This window comes from Pleurodeles waltl, chromosome 1_1 (assembly GCF_031143425.1).
Source record: "Pleurodeles waltl isolate 20211129_DDA chromosome 1_1, aPleWal1.hap1.20221129, whole genome shotgun sequence".
Taxonomy (NCBI): Eukaryota; Metazoa; Chordata; class Amphibia; order Caudata; family Salamandridae; genus Pleurodeles; species Pleurodeles waltl.
This window is the reverse complement of record NC_090436.1, coordinates 147,620,317-147,645,905: the sequence shown is the minus strand read 5'-3', so window position 1 is coordinate 147,645,905 and position 25,589 is coordinate 147,620,317. Positions and strand designations below refer to the sequence as shown.

The window sequence follows — 25,589 nt, the reverse complement described above, 5'->3', positions numbered from 1 at the left end:
CAAAGTGTAACTCCCCTTCCAGGGTGGGAAGAAAACTGGAAACCATCACAATTTGTGTGAAGGCAGGGGTAGGGAGTTCTCCATGGAGAGAAAAATATTTTCCTCTTCAAAGAAAAAAAGTGAATCTGCATAGCAGCCTTTCCCTGTGAGTAAATATTCTGCGTGTACAATCTACATAATGGCAATAGCAATGTTAAAAAAAAGTCACATGACCAAAATGTCAGGACACTGCCAGTAGTGTGCCTAACATCCGGAAGCCTGAGACTGACACAGCTTTCCAAGCCTACTACTGCCAATGTTTGTGAAGTTCAACAAGTAGGAAGTATGCACTCATTCATAGCATTATTTTTAAGGGAATATATGTACTAATCTTCTTTTATAAATAAGTCACTATTTCTTTAGGTTAATAGTTTAAAAAATGAACAAGTTAAATCCTTTTCTCTAGGTGAAATTAGGACGAAAGAACACCTTTAAATATGAAAGGCTTTTTTTCACCAGATCAGGAGAAAAACCAACACAGACACAGCAGACCTGACTCAGGTCCCCCAGACCCAACTACCAAGCCAGGAATGCAAATATTAGGGAGTGCCATACCCCTGAAGCTTCGTCCCTGTATACATACAAGATATATCTAAACGCCATCTAAAGGCATCTAAAGTGATTTTCTGTTGTACAAAGTTCATTGTAAAGGCAGCAGGAGCACACTCTTCATGCTATCATTACTGCCTTCCTCTGATAAAATATTGGAGGGAGGGCTTGGGCAACTTCACATTGGTGGCCATTAAGTAGGTTAGTATAACAAAGAGGTCACAAGGAATTTCCAGAGTACGCCCTACGATTACTCTCCATCACTGGGACAAATTCAAAGAAAGTTCAACTACAGACTATGGTTCTATATTTAATTTCCAATGTCAGGTTAAATGGTTTACGTCTTTCTAAAAACTGTTAGGAATGGAAAGGGGCAGTGCATGGGATCAGGTTTAGCTGCCGCATTGCACACTAGTCCCAACGGAGGAGACTTGGGCCAGAGGTTGAAATTTGGCTCAAGCATTCTTAGCTCTCCTATAAACAGAACACAGGAAATAAAAATGGGCAGTAGGCCCAAGGCAGTGGCTTCATCATCCTCAATTCTCAGTGCCTTGACAGTGCCTAATGGTACTGCCCTCTGCCAACATGCTTAGGAATACATACCTTTGTACTCCTATCTTTACAAGAAGACAGTGGAGGACTAAGACAGTCTACTAGGACAAGTAGATGTTGTCTGCAGTAATCCAGCACTCCTCTGGTACTAGGTACTCTGGTACCACCTAAATGCACAAATCCTCTATTGGCTGGCCCTGTAACGTGGAGACTTAACAACTTCAAGAGAACATCTAATCACCTGGATCACGGTGATGACCAGCAGAGTGCAGGAGTGAACCCACTATAAAAAGGACTTAAAATTTTTTGTCCTCTTCCTGGTCTCCGATTCAATCTTGTCCATTTTGAGCAGCATAATCTTGCGTGGCTCATTACGAGTCACTCTGACTTGGGTGTGGGTGTGGGTGTTGGTGTGGGGGTGTGTGTGTGTGTGTGTGTGTTGGGGCCCCACCAGCACAATAAACTGTGCAGGGGTGGTGGGGCCCTGGCTAACAGATCTCGACTGGGTTGGGGAGGCCCTCCTTGTACTTTACAGGGGGGCTCCCTCAAGATTTGTTACGCCACCACTGACAAATGAAGGATGTGTCCCAGCCGCCCACTCTGGATAGGCAAGGCCTTAATGAATTCTTTTTGTGCCAGAATATCAATATCTTTGCATTGTCAGAAGTTCTGGTACTAGTTGCACAAATGACTGGCGCCACTGTATGCTGTTGTGTTCTGCTCACTGGAAACATTCAGCGCCCTCAAAGCTATGTGGTTCCTACATATATGCATCAATCAGATATTTCCCTTACTAAAAGTGACTTTTCTAACTTCTGCATGAAAATCTAAATGAGAGTATCGTCTGCATCCGCCACAAGCCTTTTCCCATGATAACGACTCCCTCTCCTTTTTAATTTCAAATAACCCTCACTCAGGGCTCGAAAATCTACCCCGACCACTCGCTCGCTATGGCGAGTTTTACTTTATGAGGTTGCGCTATTTTTAGATTCTACTCGCCCTGTCTGGTGAGTGGACAAAGAACAGGTATTCAGTTCAGTCAGAAACTGAATCAGTAATTAAGATGCCTTTAAATCTTATTCTTGTTGCATTTGCTCTGTGTTCAGAGACAAAGGTCAAAAGCCAGTTTGTCTTCTTGCAATGCAAATACCTTTCCTTGTGACATGCAGAGTTCCAGGATTTTGAAAGTTGAACTGTCTGACCTAACACATAACATTTATATAACTAAGTAAACTTTACAAACATTTCAAAATATGTTTCAGTAGCTGTGAAAGACCATTTGTTTTCCTTCTGTGTGATGAAAAAAAATATTTTAATAGGATTAAAAAAGTCAGAACACTTTACTTAGTGATGTGCAAATGATAAATGTTTTCTGAAACCCAATTTTCACAAATGTTTGTTAATACACTATATACTTTTATCAGTAAAGTTGCAAGTTAGTGGAAAGGTTTTTGGACATTTCTTGAAAATGTACTGTCTGTAAATGACAGTGCACTACCACATCATGCTTTAGTACTATATTTATTAAAAGGGGATGTTTAAATAAACTAAGAAATACTTCTGCCCTGTTGGCAAAGCTATTAGTAAACTAAGAGGCAAGTCATGCATGGATCATGTGTACCCTATGTGTTGGCTAGATTTACTCTACATGGAGCAAATGATTAGTGTATTTAATCAAACAAAAGAGGATATTTTTTAGCAGAAATGTTGAACTCACATATTTGAAGGTGCACTTATATGTGAGAATGAAGAAAAAGGTGACTGTAAAATATAATATTTGCCTAGGATCACACAATTTGAGACCTGCCATGTACATTACAGTTAGGTCGAGTAGAAGATCCATGCTACTCGACCTGCAGGTCTAGTAAAAATGTTCTGATTTTTCGAGGCCTGCTCACACACTAGTACAATTCACCCCTCTCCTCATTTCTCCCTTTCTACCTTCCCTCCCATGTTACCAGCTGCACTTGTCATGCACTCCAATCAGCCACCTATTCCTTTCACCTGTATCAGATTTTCCCCTAAATAATTTAAACTCCCCTCTTTTTCACTCCCTAATCTACATTATTCACTCAAGCAATCCTTGCTGTTTCGCATCGGCCCTTGGGTTGCTCTTGAATGGCTTTACACATCGGAGTGTTAACCAAAATCCACAGCTGACACGTTGAATCTTCAGCTGTAGCTTTATTTTTTTCTATTGCTTGGTTATACAAATTCTTTATATAGACCCACCATGTTCAATGCCCAAAGTCAATGTTTGCCAAACTCTGTTCACAGAGAAAAGACACTTTTTGGACTCAAAGGTAATAACTACAGCTTATCAAAGCTCATCCACCTCAATTACTCTCCCCATGTGCATGTCATTGTCCACAACATAGCCTTGGCAGCTAGGTCAAGACTGTATTACTGAACTTGCTCTCTCTAGACCCTAATTTTACCATGATCATTGTTGTCCCCTTTCCATCAAACACTGCTCGAAAACCATTTCCACTCCCATTTCCTTTCCACTTCCCTTGATTCTCATCTGCCTATCTGTGGGGTGATTTTTGCATTGTCATCCCATTTTTAGGGTTGAGCGCGCAAGTGCTCTGGCCCTTGTTGTAATCTCTCTGTGGGCTTTTAAACCCGCCCATGTCACACCCATCAGTTTGGTTGGCTCATGGGCTTGCCTTTTAAAATTAGTTTAGTGAAAGGCATGTATACGGTGTTTAGCCCTCCTCTAAAGAACCGGTAAACTACTCAAAACATACGAGGCTCCATGTTTTCTGCATGTCTTCTAGACTACTTTTTACTTTGCTTTCCTACCAGCGCAATCTCGCTGGGCAGTAGTCTAGCGCTTTGCATGACATCCACTCTGTTACATGTATAGTTGCAATTTTGCCACTTACATAGATAATTGCACTTTTGCTGATACGTTTGACTGCAAGCGAACTTCTGGTCCCTTTTCTGTGTCTCCTTTATGCTCATGGCAGCCGTTGGCTCGCTTATGTGAAACTATTTTACTTTTCATTTTCAGCTAATGTTGCAAGAAAAGTCCGGTTAGGAGTTTACAGCGCTAACAGCTTTAACTTGAGCAAATGCGAGACCCATTGCATTGCAAATTCTTGTTTTAGACTGATGCTGCTGATTGTTAGACTCTGTGCACTGGGTCATTGCTAGCCAGGCCTCAGTGCATGGGCTCTGACCTCTACAAACATGTTTAAAGTGGCTATCCTCCTAATTGGAATATTTAACTTGGCTATACGTCCCTAGTATATAGCACCAAGTGTACAGGGCCTGTAAGTAAAATGTCACTAGTGGACTGCAGCACACATTGTGCCACCACTAGAGTGACAGTGCAAAACTTGACTTTAGGTCCGTCCCCATTAATGTGGCTGTGAAGGCTTAAAATGCAAATCCAACTTGCCAAAATCGCCCTTTTTGACAAGCCTACCCCTCATTTTAAATATTAATAAGTCACCCCCAGGTAAGTCTAAACACCCAATAAGGCAGGGTGTGTGCTACTTAAAAAATATGACATTTAAAACCTTAATGTAAAATATGTGCTTACAGTGACAAGACTCCAAAAGCTATTTTCTCTGGAGCAGGGTTAGTGGTTACATAGGAAACCAATTAAAGTTAATATGTAATTTAAATAATGTAATTTCCACCCAGGAACCAGATAAAAAGTTAATTCTTGGACTTCTTAAAATATTTATAACCAGTCAAAATCATTGGTGAAGTAGGATTTGTTCTAAATATTCTATTTTTGGTACATTTAAAAAAGTATCACCCTTTGCCTGCCTAAAAGTCCCTAGAAGCCCATTTGCATGAGATACTAACTGCCACCCAGGAGGTGAATATCTCTGTGATGAGGTATAAACTTGCTCCCAGAGCTGAGACAAAGGCTGTGGGTAGTTGTTCAGTTCCTCTGACAGGATAACCATTTGGGTAGTGCCCGGGAACTTAATTCTATGTCAGAACCAAAGGTTCCAAATATCTTCTCTTCTCTTTCTTTTACTAATTTTCACAGCAGCCAGTAAAAATATAATAAAGTACAAACTACACTTCCCATTAACCATATTACATCATAATGACTCGCCAATCCTCATCCATAACCCTTCAGATCGTGTTTGATTCAATTTAAAATTGTTTAGCAAACTGTTGCTTAAGTTATTGGAGGTTTCATGCTGTTTTTCTCATAGCTGTATGTGCTAGCGCGCTCTCATGCACATACTTTGTGTCAGCAATAGGAGCACACTACCCCAGGTACACTGTTCGTGGTGACATGCCGTAAGTGCATTAATAATATTGGTATTGTTAGCAGATTCCTTTTATTTTCAGTCCCTAAGGACTACACGTCAATCTGTCTCATGTAGAGGGAGGGTGGAGCAGGACCACACTCGTACAGGCAATCCTGCTACTCGTAGTCTTATTTCTTTGGCAGCCGTCTTCCCTGCTGACGCGAGCATACACTCAGCAACTATGTTCTTTGAACAGAGGTTTCATGCCGAAACTGCAATAACTCTTGCCTTGGGGACAGAATCTCTAAAAACTAGTTAATTGTACCCAATTTCAATCCATTTAGTTGAGTTTTGCCACATAAATAATGTAGTTGTTAATGTTTGCAATAGTATCTATTTTGAGAATTTCATTGAGGCAGTGGGCCAATCAGTCCAACAGTCAGTGGATAGGGCCGTGGCTATGGCTCTTTGACCTATTTCTGCCTAGTTCAAGCACCTCGAGCAATGCCACAGTGAAGAAAAACCAGGGCCATCTTCTAGACGGACAAGGATTACCTCAGATCAAGAACAGGCTAGTGCAGGTGGCAAGGCCGTTAAATGGGCACATACTGAAGTGATGGACAAACTGTACATTGTGCCCAGCCTCCATCCGGACTCCACGGGTGACAAATCCCCGGACAGAGGGAGTGAAACAGATACTGAATAATACCCACACCTCTGTCCTCACATTTGATCTGAGCAACATAGTTCACTTACGATCATCGAATGGAACCTGATCTGGATGACACAGCCCACCCACAGTCGTTGGAATCGACCCCAAAGCTGAATAAAAACAAATGAGGGATTTGAAAAGGTTGTCCATAATTGCCTAAGGGAAGAGTGCCCCAAACCAAGTGTGATGGCAAACGCCCCTGAGGAGATCCTAATATGGCCATTTTAATGCAAATTTGCAAGAGAACCTAGGAAGGCTTTGGATGGATATTGGAAAGCATGCTAACACAAACAGTTGGACCTTTCGGGTTCGCTCACAAAAGTTCTAGATTTTGCACATCACGCTAAAGATTCTGGGATCCCCATCGACCTGGACACCATAGCTGGTTGTGCTCAATTCACCACATGCCAGTTGAGCAACATCAGAATGGACTTTGAGTAAGCAAATATGAGAGGTTGCTCATTTCCCTGGCCATATCTCTAGGATTAACACAGGAGCTCTGCACAAGGAAACAAAGCTTCTGCCATCTTGATTTTAGGTAGCAAAGAGTAATGTGGGATTGTTTGCAGTAGAGCACTCTGGAACTGCTGCAAAAGTGGATAGAATTATCCCTGTGAACTTTTTCTTTGTTGGTTAGGGAAGGGCAGGAGTCACTCCCACTCAAAGTCTAGTGCCAGGCATAAATGTGTGGCACTCCTGGGTCCCTCTTCAGAACACTACTGGACCTGCGAAAGGCAAAAGCAGGTGCAATCCTTCTTCTGAGACCTGCAAGGAGAACACTAAGGACTGGACTTGCTCCCACTTGTAACAAGGACAAAGAAGTGGACTCTAAAAGTCAGTTGGCTGACCTCTTGTTAAGCTAAGGAAACAAAAGCTACAAGAAGCCCCCTTTCCTGACCATTTTCCACCGGGCTGGCCTGGGACCCTCCTGGTGGCTTCTATTGGGTCCTGACCCCAAGTGCTGTTCTTAAGGCCCTGGAAGCCTTGGTTGGTGTCAGAGTGCCCTCCACCTGCCTACACTTAGAAATGTAGGGCTTAGAAACGTTTTGAAAAATTTCAACCTACTCGCAGATCTGCCAAGGGTGCATCTACAGTAGGCTTGACTTCACCAAAGCTCTCGCTATGTTCTTCCCTGCAGCAGGCTCAACACCAACCGGCACCAGAAGATGTCAACCCTCTTTGGCTACAGCCTGCAGCCTTGCCCCACTTAGGAAACCGAACTTCAGAAGAGAGTCTCAGTCCTAAGGTAGAAAGCTTCACTGGGCTCGAGCCGCATCCAACAGGAAGGAAACGCCGGACATTTTCCCTGCCAGTCGAATGATTCACCTCGCCCTTTACCAACCTATTTCGATCCAGCCTGCAGCCTTGCTCCGCTGAAGACTCCCCGGTCTCCGAAATGCTCAGTGAAGACAACTTTCTAAATGGGACTAATCAGACCTGTGTATCTGACCTACGCTCCATTACAGTTAGTCATAAACCTCACACTTGTCACAGTCTAGCGTGACCTGTTGTCCACAGTTGGCACTTTGCAGAACAATTTTTATTTACAGCTTTAAATATTCATATCTTCCAGGGATTGAGCTCACGTTTGAATTACTGACACTTTTACTGGACCAAACAAGAACAGTCATCATTACTTGTGGAGGACTACCATTCTTCCCAAATAATGATCCACTTTCTTGCACCATCTCAGAGCAATGTATAGGTTTATGCTGGTACTTTATACCTTACCTTCCACTCAGCAGTGACCCTGATGAGTGTTCTGGTCTCAAGTATTGTCAAGTATTGCAAGTCATTTCATTGGCACCCTCCACTACCCCTTTAACCAGTGCCACCTCCTAACATAGTAAAGGGACACAGTCCACTCATGGCCACACTCTACTTGCACCTTGCTATAGTGCTTAAGATGCTTTGTAAAAAGGAACAGGAACTAGAAGCATGGCAAGAGCATTAGTTTTATGAAATGAAGGTCTGGTGAAACAGAAGTGCCTTCAGACCGTTTCTAAACTACAGGCATTGGGCGGTATTTCTGAGATATAAAACATTCAGTAAATTGAGGCTTTTTTGAGAACTTATGTACTTCCTATCTAGAAACTATTTGATTTGCAACTGTGGTTTGATAAGCCCTTTTTTAGAGCAGGTAGCATATTTAAACAAACGTCCTAAAAATAGTTTTGTGTAAAGAACATACAGGTTATGTGAGACACCTACTCTCAATGTCAAGTATTCATTAAACAGCTCAGTCAAGGCACATCTAAAACACATTTTATTTCCTTACTGCTGAAGCTCTTGTCCATCTAATAATGGCAGTTTAATATGATTGGATACAATACAAATATTTTGAAAATCTGCTTTTAAATTTGGAACAACTCCTCTTGATGGAAGGTGACCGATCTTTATTAAGTAGAGATTACAAAACACTTTGTAAGACAGCAATTGAGGCATTACAATGATTTATTTGGTTGTATTGAGAATGCTGCATAACTTAATTGCTTCTACTTTTGGGAGAGAAGCAACACACTGGCATGCAAAGTGGGACAGTACTTTGTCCCGCCCTTAAAAGTTGTATGGTTGCATGACCAGCAGTGTAACTTTCCATGCCATGGGTAGAGAAAAGATGAGAAATCATCACATAAAATGTGAGTTGCATCACAGCATCTTATAGCCATCTCACAACAGACACAAACCTGAGGCAGTATGCAGATTCATTCTTTGCCCGAAGTTAGTATAGTGAGGTATCTGCTTTTTTACTAAATTTACAAATGTTTGGGGACTTTGCAGCTATCCTACACAAGCACTGCCCATATGCAGGGTCAGTGACAGAAAATGATCACTCTCCTCTGTTCTTTCGTAGGCTTCTGGGAATGCTAGTATGTTTGCTTGTTACAGGTATTAGATTTGCTAATGCTGGATATATTTTTTTAAGTAATGTTGGTGCAGAGTCTTCTAGGCACTTATAATTGAGACACAACTCTTGAAAGACATGTTCTACTGCATGGGTATCCAATGAAGGCTTCTTGGGTGGCGGTGACAAACTGCTACTTTCTATAGCCCAAAACTGAAGCTCCATGCTGGATTCCCCCCAGTCTGTTTACTTGGTATACAAGCAGGCCCGCATACTGCACCGATCATTTGTTAACTATTTGACTAGTGCCCAATACCATGTGGTGATTTTATGAAGGGACACAAGACAAAGATCTTTCATGAGACTTCATTAACAGGGGTAGATTTCACTAAAGCTTCACTTTGGAAGTTGAGATCAGCACCCCATACTGCACTAAGTGTCTTTACACTGAGCTCCTGATAAAGATGTGAGAGAAAGTTTGGTCTGTAAGACGTATGATGTTAATTTAGAAGGGGTGTCAATGAGCTTCATATAGGTGTGGCATGGAGTTGTGGATATCATGTTGCCCACATTTTCACTGCCCTCTGAGGTGAAGGGCTTGACACACTTAGTGACAACAATCTACTGACTGGAGTCAGTGGATCACAATATTGTAGTCAGGGTTGAAGGTGACAGAGGTGGAGGGAGGGGTGGAGAGCATACTGGGCCCAGGTTTGCAACTTCTAAAGGGTTGTTCCATAGTTTGACCAATGTAGTGTCCATTCTTTTTATGTGGTGGAAGCCAGGTTGGCTTGTGTTTAAGATTTGTGTACTGAAGTTGTGCTAATATTATTTTTCCTGGATATTAGCATTCTAAGAGAGTCCTGCTATGTGGCAAAAACTATCAGAGTCTTTTTCTTAGGACAGAGTTCAACAGCGATTACCTGAAGGCTCAGAGACTAATTTCTATTGTAACTTCACTAGTACTTGTCAGTATATACGATTTAGGCCTTAGCTACAGACACCTTTGGAGCCCAATTGTCTCCAATACATTACATAGACACAGAGTAGGGCTTGAGTCAGTTCCTTGCTCATGACTAAAAGCCTTTGTTCTCTATCTCATTTCCTCTTGATTCAATAGATTTGCCTGTTCTTGTGTTTGTCCCAATCAGGAGCATCCGGTCTCACCATGCTTTGTTTGGTTGATGTGTAGTCCCACTGCTGATATCAGTACACGCAATGGTCTTTTTTGATTCCCTTTCATCTCTCTCTGCTCTCTTTTCTCCTTAGCCTCCATGCTTGAGAGATCAGTTTATGTTAGGCTGCTCACTAGAGAAGGCAAAAGAGAGTATGTGGCAAGAGGACAATCCATCTTTAGAAGAAATTTTGGTTGTAGCAAAAACTTACAAACACTCAAGAAAATGTGTTGAAGTACTTCGTAAGGACAATGCTAGCACTGACACAATTGCAAAGGAAGAAGGCGCTACTGTAAAAGCAGTACAGAGCGGCACAATGATGTATAATGGCAATAGAAGTGGTAATGAATCTATGAAATTGAGAAAACCCTTTGCTGGGAAATGTTTTAGGTGTCGGGGTGTTGGTCACATGGCCAACAACAAAGAACGTCCTGCTTGGCGGATGACTTGCAAGAGTTATGGTAAGACAGGTAATCTTACAAAGTGTTGCAAGACAAAGAGTAACACTAAGAAAGTAAGGGAGATAATGTGTGACTATGACACAAGCGATGTAGGGGCAGTAGGTGAAGTGCAAATTTTATGAACAAGATGTGGGTCTTTCGATGGTCCCGTAGAATCAATCTTAGTTAATGGTAAACTTGTCAAAATTGTATTCGATTCTGGGGCAAAGATCACATTGATACCAAAGTCATTCTATGATCAGCAACTGAAAGGGAAAGTTAACTTGTTGAAGCCAGATGTGCAACCAAAAGGTTACGGTGGTGAACCAATCAAATTGCTAGGTTACTTTTGGGGAAGCATAGAATATAAAGAGCACATCATATCAGCAAAGGTATATATCTCGGTGAAGGGAGACTCTTTAACTAGTTGGTTTAATCAACGTGATCTGCATGTCCTATTAGACCCAAATGAAGACCCACCAGTTAGACTTAAAGATGCTCCCGCGGTTCAAGCTGTGGAAGAGGATGTAAGTGGTTGGGTGAACAGATTCCCAGATGTGTTCGGCAGAAACTTAGGCTGCCTCAAGAATTATATGCATAAGATCAGACTCAAGCTTAGAGCGGTACCCAAGGCCGCAAGGCTGAGGAATGTCCTATTGATGGTTAGAGACAAAATGAAAATGTAGATTGATAAACTCAATATGAATGGGATTATTCAGGAAGTGGAAGCTTCGTAATGGGTGGCACCGGACGTTATGGCAAGGAAGGCCAGGCTTTGTGTTGATCTCAGAGAATTAAATAAGTCAGTCATAGGTGATCATTATCCTCTCCCAAATATTACGGAGATGTTGTGCTCTCTTAATGGAGCAAAAGACTTCTCTACACTTGATTTGACTTCTGCCTACCACCAGATAAACTTACACAGCTCATCTCAAGAACTTACCACCTTTATAACTCCTTCTGGCACATTTAAGTTTCCCAGGATGCCATTTGGCTTGATATCAGCTGGCTCAGTGTTTCAGAGGGCCATGGAGAAAATATAGAAGGGTGCAAAGGGAGTGAAGGTATACCAGGATGACCTGTTGATCTTTGGGGCTGATTTAGAAGAACATAATGAAAGGTTAAGTGAGGTGTCAGAGAGGTTACTAATCAATGGACTAACGCTAAAATCTGAGAAATGCAAAATCAACATTCCAAATATTGAGTATTTAGGCCATGAGATATCAGTGAAGGGGATTCGCTCTAAGGCGGGCCTAGTTGATACAATAAAAAAAATTGCCTAGTCCACAAAATAAGGAAGAGTTGGTGAAGTTTCTAGGGATGGCGGAATTTTACAATAAATTTGTTCCAAGGTTTGCAGAAAAGACAGATTGCATGAGACTGTTGTTAAAGAAGGGCTCGGAGTTTAGTTGGAATCAACAGTGTGAAAGGGAGTTTCATGACATCGAGAATAGTCTGGATAAAGCAGCTGATTTGGAAGTTTTGATACAAATGATGAGACTGTGTTGATGACTGATGCAAGCTGTAAGGGACTGGGCGCTGTTCTGATGCAAAGAGAGCGAGGGCAAAATAGAACCATACTCTTTGCATCAAGATGTCTGAGAGGGGTGGAGACGAACTACTCAGTGGTTGAGAAAGAGACCATAGGAGTATTTTGGGCTGTGAGGAAGCTAAGGAAGTTTTTGTGGGACACAAATTTGAAATAATAACCGACCCCAAGCTGCTCACAGAAGTGTTTGCCAAGAAAGGGATTGCTATGGTTTCGTATAGAATCAGGAAGTGGGTAGTAGCTCTACAAGAGTTTGACTATGTGATATCCTATATGCCTGGGGTATTGAATGTTCAGGCTGACTATCTTTCAAGACTGTGTGAACAAACAGGAGATGAAGAGGAGACAGATGGAGGAGGTTGTTTTGCAGACATTGTTTTTGACGAAGATATAAAAGCGTGCCTGGTGCCTGAAGGAACGATACAAGAGTCAGTGTGGAAAGAAGAAATGTCATCTTACAGGAAATACTAGACAAGGTTATTCTTCATACAGGAAATAGTAGACAAAGTTATGAATGGATGGGGTGCGAGGCAAGAATATGATCAAAACCTGTTGTCTTATTGACAGGTCAAGAATGAATTATCAGTTGTGCATGGAGTGTCGATGAGAGGCAGCAAATTAGTTCCACCTCTTGCCTTGAGAAAGAAACTTATAGATCAAGCTGACGCAAGCCATATGGGCATCTATAAAACGAAAGAAAGGGTAAGACATACCTACTGGTGGCCAGCCAAAGATATGATGGTGGAGAGGGAAGTGAGAAATTGCCATTTGTGTGCGCGATCAGACAAAGCGTTTAAATAAAGGACACAACCCATGGTCACAAGAAAAGAAGTGTCTGGGCCTTGGGTTGACATAGCATTAGATATTTTGGGTCCAGTCAGGCTAAAGTCTGTTGATTGCTATGTTTAAGTGTGTATTGACATGTATTCAAGATGGCCTGAGATTAAGATTGTGAGTTCGATTGAGTCAAAGGATGTAATCAACTTTCTTGAGGAGCTATTCGAGAGGGAGAGTTTCCCCTCTTCGATATTAACTAACAATGGTGTGCAGTTTGTCTCTGAATCAATGGAGTCTTTCTTAAGAGGAAGAAACATTGTGCACAAGAGAATGTCTCTGTATCATCCAGAATCTAATGGAGTTGTGGAACCCTTCATAAAGGTCCTGAAGGAGAGTTTACAATTAGCACAGGTTCTTGGTGCGGAGTGGGAAAGTGAGTTGAGGAAGAAGTGCATGAGCATCGAATGACACCACACTCTACCACAGGAGTGACTCCATTTAAACTGTCCAAGTGTAGGGTACCTTGTAGCGAGATTGAGCTGAGGTGGGTAATAGAGAATAGGAAAAGAGTTGATGATCAAGTTGATAATATCGAAGGTGAGAGAGAGAGAGCAAGAGCAAGAGAGAGAGGGGAGTTAAAGACAAAAGGAAGACACAGTATGATATACGGAACACTGTGAAAGAAACTGTGGTACGAGAGGGAGATTATGTCAAAATAAAGGTCTCCGAGAAAGGAGAAAAAAAACTGTCTACATTCAGGGATCCATTTGAGGTTTTAAAGGTATTTAGAAATGAAGTGGAGACGAGTGATCGCAAGATATGGAATTTAAATAGGGTAGTGAAGTGTGTCAAGCCAAATGCAGATGCTCATGACATTCAAAACACTCTACCTGACACAAGATCACAAAGTATTGTAAGTTCTCGGCCAAAGAGAAATGCATCAAGGCCGTCGTGGTTGAAGGACTATGTATAGCTTTGCAAATGCTGATTATATATATATGTGAAACACTATTGTTTTTGCCTCTATTAATATTCTTCTGTAATTGTTGCATTATAATTGTCTGATATTGTGAGAATGTTCTAGTATTTACTTATAAATTTATGTTTAGGCATGAAGGTTGGTATATGGGAGGTGGTGTGGTATCTAAGCAATGTTGTAAGTGTTCTGGGTTCGCATTTTAGTGATGCGATCCAGAACACAGTGGTTGGAATGTACGGGGAGATAAGGACGGTTGAAGGGAGGAACGGAGATGGAGGCTGGCATAGGGCTTATATACGATCTCACATTGAGAATAAATACTTCTTTTATTACAACGCTACGCTACTAGACTATTGAGTGCTCCCTTTAATATCCGGATGTCACACTTCTCAGCCTGTCGTAGACACAGACTAACAATACTTACCTTCAAAAGAGTTTTTAAAAAACCAGCAAAGGAGTTCCTGGGGCAGAGGCAGTTTATAAAATATTACATAGGGGCCACATTTGCTGTGCTTAATGTGGGTTATATGTAGGCTTTGCCTACTCTTACACAACTCTATTTAGTACTTTAGGTAAGAAAGCCAAATTATAATGGGGGGCTAAAGCTGACAAATAAATGTCTGATAAAATATACAATGTAGTGCACAACTGTCAGCAGATATGCGTTTTATCTACAGAAAATCACACGGCTAAACTTACGAAATACAACAAATTACAGAACTGAAAGCAGCTTTACAGCAAAGCCAAAGACTGTGGTTAAAAAAAGCAAGCTAGGCAGGAAAATACTGTGCATTGAGGAGTTTTCATCCTTCCACAGCCACCCACGACTTGAAAAACTTGAGTTAAGTTATTTTTTATATAAAGCAGATGCCTTACATTTGAAAAAATTTGCAAGTCTGCTATAAGACACCAAGCAAAGATTTAATAAATGTAAAAGTTAATATAAATCATTATGATAGAAACCACTGCAATGAATAAATAAATGGAGTAAGTGGGTGCTTCAGGCACAGAGCCCCACGGAGTTGCAGCACTCAGACTCTTGGACATGCGCAAATCGGTGTATGTGGGTTGTAACCATGACAAAGTGTGCACTGAAGCAAATATCCTGTTACTGCCTTCTAGATCTTGAGATCCATAGGTAGATTCACGACATACCCCGCGGCCCTTTCTCAGCATAATCTAAAGCAATCTCAACACAGGTCCCTTTGCAGTGGCATGCTGTGCGAGATACTGCTCCGCCTACCCCACGACACCCAGCAGGGATGAGGTAAAATTCCAGGACCCTAATTTTGCAACAGGGGAATAAATATGCATATGAAAAGACCCCAATGGATAAATAGAGTGGTTAATGGCGCTATATAAATCCCTCCTATGGTGGGGTTTGAAACCATGATGGCTGAATCAAATGGGACTGAATGCAAGCAGTGAATTTATTTTCTGTGTTTCAGGAGTGCCACTGGTGTACCAGCCAATAATAGTGGATTCTTTTATTTTGCTCAGGTCATGGTAAAACCCAGTGATTTTGGATAGGGCATGAATGAATGACAATGTTCAACATCAGCCTACATAGACTGCCAGCCATGGGTACAGTAGAGAGTGCTGCCATCAGAGTAATTTGCTGTCTACGCTTCTCCAATGGCTGATAAGTCTATCAGTGCATGAGCTAATTTGTCCAGACATACTGACTGTCAATCTCACATGTGTTTTGTATATGCAATGAGAGTGATATCAAGGCATACTTCTTTTAATGCAAGACACTTAAGTGCAAGAGATGTGCACTCATCAGCCACCTTGAGACAGGATCAGGTGATGATCTAGTTATCACCGTAGTTCTCCCTGGTTGGGAGAAACATTTTATTTGTTTTACTTTTCCATAATGGCTACACGCTTTCTCAGAACTGGATGGGTGGGAGAAAGATATGTGCCTCACAAGTCCCCGGTATGCAAAGGCTGCCAAACACGCTAGCAGGCTCAAGGTTAGCGGTGCTATCAATCTCTTTCCGTTCAGCGATAGTCTGCTTATCCTGAAGATAAGAGTTTTAGAGAAATATTTGATCCCATTAAAGAAGGAATAAGCCTTTACTTAAGCAGCCAGGTGCAAACAATATTTAGCATTCCTTCACTTCCACAAATGCTTTGTGATGAGGTTGGCAAAATGTGCTTAACTGGTTCCATGCATCGGACGGCAGGGAGCTGTCTGATGCCACAGGGGTCATGCGCGTCGGATGATTCCTGGCTGTCCCTGCACATAACACTGGAAATCTCTCTGGTGGGGGCACCAGAGGGATTTCCTGCTCAAAGAAACAGCCCCTGGGCTGGAGAAGAGCTTCCCCAGCTCCTGAGGCTGTTTCTTTGTTGTCAGTGAAATGACAATCAGCACGCATGGTGCACTGATGCCATTCCACTGAAACCAAAAATGAAATGAGCCAAGTGGTTAATTTCACTTTCACTGCCTCTGTGTTCGTGGGGCTATCTCAGCCCTGCCGAGCACCTAGGCCGAGAGGAGAGGTATCACTGGAAAGTGGCAAACCTCCCCTTTCCAGTGGTACTCTTCCCTAGTGGATCCCTGCTTGGTGAGTGATCCTCAAGCAGGCATCCACTAGTCTTCACCAAGGAGGGGGGAGCGGCACCTTAGGCAAAGGCTTCTGATCCCCTTTATTTCTTTGAGCCATATTTAGTCTTTCTGCTCCCACAACTCCCTTTCCCCCAGGGCAGATGAAAAGATGGAGGCAACAGGCCCCAATCTGACCCCAAAGCCCACCAGGGATCATTTTTTAAAGTCATGTAAGAGTGAGGGCTTCCTAGAATGGGCATTACAATGCCCCCACCTCTCCCCAAAAAATGGGCACAGTCTATTCCTCCCCCCTCCCCCCAGTGGAAAGGGTTATTACATTCATCTCCCCCCCTGGGAGGCAGAAAGCCCACAAGACACCAAAAACTATTTTTTGTTAGTGTGGGGGATGGGGAATAGAAATGGCAATGTCCCCACCCCTTCCCAAAAAATATGGGCATAGTCTTTTTCTGACTCCCTTTGGGAACAGATAGAGATCCCAAGGTGCGGGGGAAAAATCCCACTAGACACCAAGGACTGTTTATTCTGGTAGTGTAGGGGTGGGAGCTGCCCAGAACGGGCATGGAAAAAATGGGCAGTCATTCTGCAGATGAGGATTATTACCCCTGTTCTGCCCCTGCAAGTGGGGGGGGGGGGGCATGGGGGGGGGGGGGGGGGAGAAAGCCCACTAGACACCAGGGAAGATTTTTTTTTTTTTTTTAAATACAAAGGGGTTGATGGTGCCCATCATGGACATGATAATGGTCATGCCCCCACCCCAAATAAATGGGTGGGGGCATGGTCTTTCTGCACCCCCAGGGAGGATATGGAGGTAATTACTCCCTATCTGCCCCCCGTGGGTAGACATTCCACTAAAAGTCTTAGAATTTAAAAAAAAAAAAAAAACAGGGGTGCGGGCTGCCCACCACCATGGGCATGGTTATGTCCTCACCCCAACTGAAGGGGCAACAGTCTTTCTGCTCTACCTGTGAATGAAAGCACCTCATACCAATGGCAACCAAGATGACATTTAACTTTTTTGGGTGTTGACATATGGGCCAGGAGAGGTTGGCTAACTCCCAATGTCCTCCTACTTACAATGGTGAATGGCTGCACTTTTTGGGCTTGGGTAGTCTGCCACCTGGAAAAACCTACCAGACTCAGATACTTCTGAAAACTAAACATCCGGGGGAATCCAGGGTGGTGAGCTTCACAAACACCCTACACCAATTTCTTTCTCACAATGCCATGCAAGCCTCCAACTTTGCCTGAAGTCAAGCATTTTCCCTTCATTTCTGTGATTAAAACTTCTGGAATCCACAGAATGTTTAAGAAAGATGTCATTTTGAAAAATACCCTCCAAATCATATGCTAGTACAGGTACCCATGAATTCTGGCACTTGAGCCTGAATAGAGCTGTGCCTGTCCTCACACAAAGCCGGCTCCAACATCCTGGAGTGTGTCTGTGGCCAGGGCAGGGAAAGGCAGGGTCTTGTGCACTACAAATACTTCTCTGAAGTTTGCCTACTTCAAAGACAGAAATGGGTGTAAGTACTGGAACCTCTGACCCCACATAGTTAGAATCCTTCTGGACTGAGGAAATTCTGTCAGGAAGAAGAGCTGGATGATGTAGGAGGGAATGTCACTCTGCCTGTTGTTTTGTTCTGCTAGCCTGCTGCTTCTGTCCTGGGAGTGAAAGGACTGGTCCCTGGCTTTCTTCATCCTGCTATGAAGGCTTCACCTGCCAGCACTTGTGCTCTCTTTCTGAGAGTCCCGACTAGCCAAGTGGAGCCAAATCCAGTTCCTGGGCTCTTGGAAGTGAGCTGTTTTGCAACTAAGTAGAAACTAAGCACATTGACTCCAGAGTGACTTCGGAACTGGTGCCGCTCTCTGATGCTGCACCACAACTGTGGTCCCTGCTGAGTGCAACGACTGTGACCTACAACACAGGCCTAATGCCAATGCTACCCCTCCAAAGTCCTGCCACAGTGCAAGTCCTGAGTGCCCTGTCCCCAACGTCCAGGACATCCAACTCCAATACATGCCTTGTGGCTCTGTGGTCTCATTACAACACTGCAAAGTTGACTCCTCCCATCTTGACATACTGGATTCATTAACCCCTTCGGGACATAAGGATCCAATGCCTTGCCACCTATGCCACATCACCTCCCCTGCAACCGTAAGGAACCAATGCCTCACCTCCTCTATAGCAGTAAGGAACAGATGCCACACTGGCTCTAGCCCAACTAGGGTGTCGTCATCATATTGACAGTCTCATTGTCTGGGCCTCTAGGATTATTCTGCTCTGGAGTAATATATTAGGCGGCAATAAAAAGCTAATTCTGTGATATTATGTGGCACATTCTCTGAAAATATGAATCTGATGCACTGAGTTAGAAGCAACTTTTATATTGAAATCTGCAAATTAAGCAGCGTATTGTGTAGCAAATGTGTTAAACCCATATTTGTGTGTAAGTGCTGCACAGGATCACATATTTCTAATGGCACTTTTCAAATAACAGCTTCAACAATACCCTTTTTCAGGTTAACCTACCTCAAAATACGCAACTGGTAATATGTGTAATATGGTTGTACCTTGCCATCTTAGGTAGTGCACCAAACCAGATCCTAGATTTCAGCCAGCCGAACCAATGGTTTGAGTGTGAAGGGGTCATGGGGAGAGAGACATATTGAGATATAAGCACACTCATCCCCAGTCCATGATCCCTCAGTCCTTTGGTATCAAGCACAGACTCCTACCCATGCCAATAGTGAGATTCTATGAGTGGCGTGGGGATAGAAAGGAGGACCACCTGGGCTGAGCAAGGTGTGCTTATGCTGAACCATCCATAGCCTGCCAAGAACAGGGCAAAGTCAGCTCAAACGGAAGCAAGCAGCACACATGAGAGCAAGTGGTTATCTGCTGAACTCATAAGTAGGGATGGGACAGCTACTTAAAGTTTGAATGAGGCTCGGACCAGAGGTCTGCCTTTGCCTTAACTCGCTGGCCTTATGGACCCTCAAGTTCAAAACAAACCGAGCTTTAATGTGGATTCTGCCACCAGGGCTGGCTTTAGGGTGGTGGAAGCTGTGCGGCCCCACCGGGTGCTGACCTGAATTGGGGGCGCTGTGTTTAGCAATACTCAAAAACGTGCGATTTAAAAGTACATGCTGAAAAGTTCCTTGTGTGTCGAGCCTTCAGGAAACAATTAAAATGTCAAGATTCCTTTTGTGATTAACTTCCTGCTAGGGAGAAAGATGGGAGTTTTGTCTTGCAGCAGCTTTGACCCGCCATAAAGTAGCATAGAGGGTTAATGTGCCTGCTGCTAAGAACAGAACTGTATTTTATGTGGATAGCTGAGTGGATTAGTAAAAACAGCCTTTACAGGGCTTTAAAACAAATGAATGCATGTGAAAGGGGGCTATGGAGAGATGAGCAGCACATTTTCTGGCTGGTAGTTAGGGAATCCGATGAGGTGGTCATGGGGTAGGAGGTGCCAAAAAAAACTGTTGCAAAGGGCGCCGCCAGCGCTAAATCCAGCCCTGCCTGCCACCCATGCTCTAACATCATACAGGTAGCCAACTAGCACGTGAACTGCATAATGTGAAACCAAAAAAACTTTCCCGCTTGTGTGATACTAGGCATATATTTTATTTTACAGATCCTTCTTTTTGTACGTTATCACACATGAGAGCACCTTCTAATACTCATGAGTTCATGGCGTGCGTTGTACAAAAATATTCTTATGTATTCATGTCAAACGGTTCTGCATGTTACAGAAATATTTTGTTTTTATTTTAACGGCACTACTGTATTTTCACAAGCGTTTTTAAGTACCATTTAGATCCTATTATTAAAGCTCAGCTCCTGCATGGAGTCTTGGGGCCAAGGCAGAGGTTTGGTTCGGCTCTCCTTGTTAACTTGCTGACTTGCCCTCCACTCTTCAGAAACCTAACTCTCCCTTCACTATTCCCTTCCGGGCGCCTTGTCCCAGTCCCCACGTGAAGGATACGCAGCACAGTGATGCTTTGGATGAGGTGGGAAAACGGAAGAGTGTTTCTTAATAAAATGCGGGCTCCAGCTCGCTGGGGTGTGGATTCAAACTATCCATTTCTGGGTTTAAAAAGTATCAGTTGCCGCTTGCGGAATGAAAACTGACACATCGAGGATTACTCGAGAGCGGAAGCTGTATAGTAACAATGTGGCAACCACCATCTGTGAGCTCACATACCGCCTAAAATATAGAATTGGCCCACTCCTTGCTGGTTACATTTAGAAGCAAGTTTAAACATTTGTATCTGTACTACCCCACGGCGCCTACTTCTGTTTTTAAATAAAAGTTGAGCTATTTATCTAATAGCAGGAGGAGGTTTAATTAATGCGAACACAGAAGACGGGAAGCTATCGGTGTGTTGAGCGGATCTGTAAAAAGCTCCCCAACCCTCCCGCCTCTTACTGGGCAGGAACTAGTTCGCGTCTCGAGCACAGGCACGCATACCGGGCCAGGCAGAGCCAAATAATCACCGAGCATCAGTGGCAAACGTGCCGCATACATTGCACGATTCTCCGGCTTTAAAACCTGTGCATTCGTACGGACTTGAATACTAAAGTAAGACACCCGATGAACCAGACTCATCCCGAGTGCATGCCTCCCCTACGGTGCCCGTGCACACTGAACTCGCAAGAGAGCGGATGACAGGCGAGTGTTGCAATACTAGGAGGGGCTGAAGTGGGGGTGGGTCCATCTCGATAGGGCAGCCAGCATCACATGACGGGTCTTCTAGTAGGGATGCACAGCTCAGTAGGGTAACACTGATCCCTGGTGCAACCAAGGAAAATGACCCCTACTGGGGTTGTAAAATATCACAATTATCAAAGGGTTCCGGGGGCCGGTGCCACTGCACTTGTGGGAGCTACGACCCTGCCACGGCTGGAGTGGAGACCTTCCAGACTTCTAGTTCGAGGGTGTCTCACACATTTACTGACTGGGAGATCGAAGTGAGGGTGGAAACGAGCAGCACTGGCCCCGGGTAAACACTGCAAAATAAAGTAGCAGTGGAAGTTCAGCCACTGTAAGCAGCGGGGCGGGCTCTGCATCACGATCATCTATCAACATAGTATTGGGGAAAATGTGACGCGCACTCACAGCAGCCACCAGAACACACCTTGGCACCAGAGATCGGGCGGAGGTACCTGGGGGGCCAAGGATGAAGATGGAGGTCGGTGGGGCGAGGCGCGCGCTGCCCGCAGCTGGTGAGGTCCTGGTGCTCGCGAGGACAGTGCCTGACCCGCGCGGCCTCCTCCGCTCTCGGGTGACGGAGCACCAAGGGGGCGTGGTCTGAGCGGTGTGTGGGAGGAGCTTGTGGAAGGGCGGGGATGCTTGTGGCCAATGGCTGCGCTCCCGCGGGTCATGGTGACAGTCCTGCAGGCCTGTCACCTGGAGGAGGCTACAGCTGCTCTTCCTCTTACCGCTGCTCTGGCCCGGGTCACTGCCAGGCACGAGCTGCGAGCAACGCATCACAGCCCAGACTTCCTGCAAATTAGAGGGTGGGGGGATCTATCACTGTTAGTGACGCCAGAGCGGCATGCATTGTGGCACCGTGCTTCTTAGAAGGATTTATTTGCCAACGCTGTGTTACTAAAGCTGGAGCGTATTTTTCACATTTCATAGCGCCTAATTTGCATATATTAATCAATTCACTTGAAAATATCCTCACTCTACCTATTGTTATACCAGACAATACCGTCATGTCTCAATTTTTCAAGTAAAAATGATAATATTTGAACATCAACCCAAAGGAGTTGATTATGGTTCCTCGTACACCTTATTGGTGTCATGCTTCATTACTGGGTCTCACCCCGGTCCCTATAAACCAGGGCAGGCTCAGTCATTGCCCAGGAAGCTCTTTGAATAGTATTCCTAGTGAGGTCTGAAAGATTAGAAATACCTAAAGGACACCCCGGTTTCCCTGTATTCTTGGGTGCCTGAACGTGTCGCCTTCCACATTCAAGCAGTTAAGGGCAGCACCTAAGTAACAATTTAGTTATACTGCACATGTAGCACATTTTCTCTGTGTGTGAGAGGGGCTTACACTTCTGCTGCACATCCTCTCACTATGTGTGAAGGGTTGTGTTGATGACTATAGAATTCAGCTTTGTTGAGTCTGTACACATGTTTTTTAAAAGATTGTCATCACTGCGAGAGGGTGGTTCTGACTATCTGGTCCACCCAGATTCTTTGCTTTTGGATCACCCAGTTTTTGACCTTTTACTATGAGGGAGCCTCATAGTCTGGGACTCACCCACAGTAAATTCATGGTAAAATGGACTATGAGTGTTTACCGCAGGTGCTGCCTTGTTGAGATAAGGCTGCTGCGACGCAGCAAGGGTAGGAGGCCTAGGGCTGGTTACATGTGATTACTTGGGCATACATGTGCACACCCATGTAAGGGTTGCGTGGGGAGGACACCTGATGTGTGCAGCCCAAGAACTGTGCCCAGGTAGCCTGGCACAGAAGAGACAATGTAGAGTGGGTGGTGACCGGGAGTAGGCCTGAGGAGATGGGTGTAAACATGTGAGGGATAGTCAGTGTGCTTACTCACTTGATTGTAATGACACTCCATTATATGCCAATGGGAAAGGCTGCCCTAGGGCGCAACTCCAGTTCTCCGGGGTCCACAGATTCCAGACACCAATGTACACTGTAACCTGTATGAAAAGAACAATGCAGTCGGTTACAAAAGCATATCAGTACAGCTTATGGGTCTTCCAGGAATGTAATGTTTCTCTGACTCAGCTCAGGATCAGGGCCCTGGCCTTTGTGACCCTGCTTGGCTGAATTAATTACTGTTCTTTCCAGCTGCAGGAACAGGGCCCTGCATCAATCAGCCAGCTGTCATCCTGTGCCAGGCACTGGGCCGCCTGCCCCAGGCCCCTCAATGAGGAGGGGCTCCTTGGAGGAATTGCTGGGAGAGGAGCTGCCAGACATTTCAGGGAGGAGGGGAGCTGAGACCCTTAGAGCACATGTGACAACTGAACCCTGGGTGAAGTAATTTTGAGCTACCCCAGAAGAGTGTGTAAGAAGGTTGGGACAGGGGCGGAGAAGTGATGTGGTATATTAGGATAAGCCAGTGGCACAGCCCTGCTGAACACTTCCTCCACCCCCACTTAAAAGGTCTTGCATGAGGGAGAGAGCTCTCTCTGGGATGTGCTTTTCAGCAGAACACTGGGACTGAAGAAGGGTGTCATGACAACTGGAAAGAATAGCCCCCTGACTGCCACTAGGGCAAGGACTCTGCCCCTGAATCACCCCAAACCCAGTGAGGCACGCCCAAGGACCAGGTAATCTGGTTCCTAGCTCCCCCGAGGACCAGTTAGGACTGGGCTGCTGCACAAGGAGGGTGTGTTGCCCAGAGAAAGAAAGGCACCCAAATGAAAATCTGGTGCAGGAAATCAGTGAGACTGGCTCCCTACCAAGTTAGGGATCTTCGATGCCAGGAGGCCTGAACAGAGTGCGTCAGGTGACAAGGGCTTGCCCCCAGGAATACAAAGAGACCAAGATTGTCTACATTGGGCCAAGGGTGCCCGAGTTCTGGCACTCAGAATGTTCGTGGCCTTTGACCCTTTTTTGGCACGAGCAGCGAGGCACGTGGGGCTCTGGCGCCGCACCGGAATGTGCCCCTAGGGTGAGCCAGGGGCTGCCCCCATAAAGAGAAATCAGCCAGGGAGCGCCCTTGCACGTCTCCCGGCGAAGTGTGCCTGCGAGGGAGCACCGCCATGCTTCTTTCATGTTGGGACGAGGGTCCCCTCGCAGGAAGATAAGCTGGGGGAGTGCTATCCCTGGGCACTGGCAACACTGGAAAGGAGGGGGGAGTGCCGTCGCACTCCGCTGAGTGCTCCAGAAGGCTGCCATATCGAGTAGAGGAGCCAGCTCCTGCGGCAGCCACAAAGGGGCTGGTGGCATTGGGAACTGGCTTGAGCGGCCGGGGTAGGCTTCCAGCACCACCCCCAATGTCACCCACCTCACATGGGGTCTCCTGGTGGGATTGGACACCCCGAACCAGGAGCTTTGGCTGCAGTGCAAGGTTGTCAACGAAGGAGAAATCAGAGCAGGTCTCCCTGGTGCTGCAAGAGGAGCTGCTCATTAAATTTGCACGCTCCAGGAGCAGGGTCCCATAATGCCTTGCGAGGCCAATCAAGCTTGCCCACAAAATTGCTTGTTTTAATGCGATGGTGACCCCTGGAGAGTGACGTGACCACCAAAATGATTTCCAAGCGTGGGGTGAGCAGTAGGAGGAGCACAGCTTCTGCCAAGAAGGTTCCAACTGTCCCCACCGTCAGTTTTAGAGGACTTGAAAAGGATCATCCATCTAGGGTCCCAATGTGTTTTCAACCTCGGTCCAGCTGGAAATTTTGTTCAGGGTGGTGGAACTGTGTCCTCTAGGGGTGAATATCATGGCAGTAGTCTTTGTGGACCGAATGTGATGAAAAATGGATTGTCTCTCTAGGGGTGAAAGGCTGTAATTACATGTGTTTTTACAGAAGAGGAGTCATTTATGGAGTATTGTTAAAGTGCAGCATTTTATGCTGAATGAGATTAAAAATGCATGGCTGCAGTGTTGTGGCCAATGATGTGACCTGTGAATGGTCATGTGAAAAGGCACCCTCTAGGCTAGAGATGGTATTAGGCAACTGAGAACAATCAAGTGATGTCCTTTAGGGACTTTGCTAACTTTATATAATTTTTATGATTTACCAGAAGATCTTCAAAATATTTCTTGTGGTAATATTGATCAAACTAACCCTTTCCGTATTGATTCAGTTAATAATGTGCATTATTCAATGTAGTAGTTCGTATAAAGGCACTGCCAATGCTTATCTATTAACCACTGTTCATAATACTAATGAGGAATGTGATGGTAAAACATGTAATTAAATTGAGACTGAGGTAAAAATGAATCAATATAATGCCATAAATATGCTTTTGATTTACACCTCAAGGTGCAAAAGATAGGGCTGTGTAAAAATACACATAGGCCCTCATTCCAACATTAGCGGTATTGACCGCCTACCGCCACAGCGACGGCCGCCAACATACTGCCGCCGTGGCTACCAGCCGTCTACCGATATCATGACCACGGATGGTATTCTGCCAGAATGCTGGCAGGACGGCGGGAAGGGGGCACAGCCACGCCAGC

General features: G+C 44.6%; 1 protein-coding gene across 3 annotated transcripts in view; it reads right to left on the bottom strand.

Moving 5' to 3' along the window:
• Nucleotides 1-21,738, bottom strand: part of ME2 (malic enzyme 2) — a 123,408-nt gene extending 101,670 nt beyond the window's left edge. Inside the window, exon 1 of one of the 3 annotated variants that reach the window (XM_069219360.1) lies at nucleotides 21,586-21,738. The gene's annotated coding sequence lies outside the window, so the exon portion shown is untranslated. Of the gene's footprint in view, nucleotides 1-21,538 lie in introns of all 3 variants that reach the window. The other 2 variants (XM_069219286.1, XM_069219309.1) reach the window with 2 other exon arrangements.
• Between the last annotated feature and the right edge of the window lie 3,851 nt (nucleotides 21,739-25,589).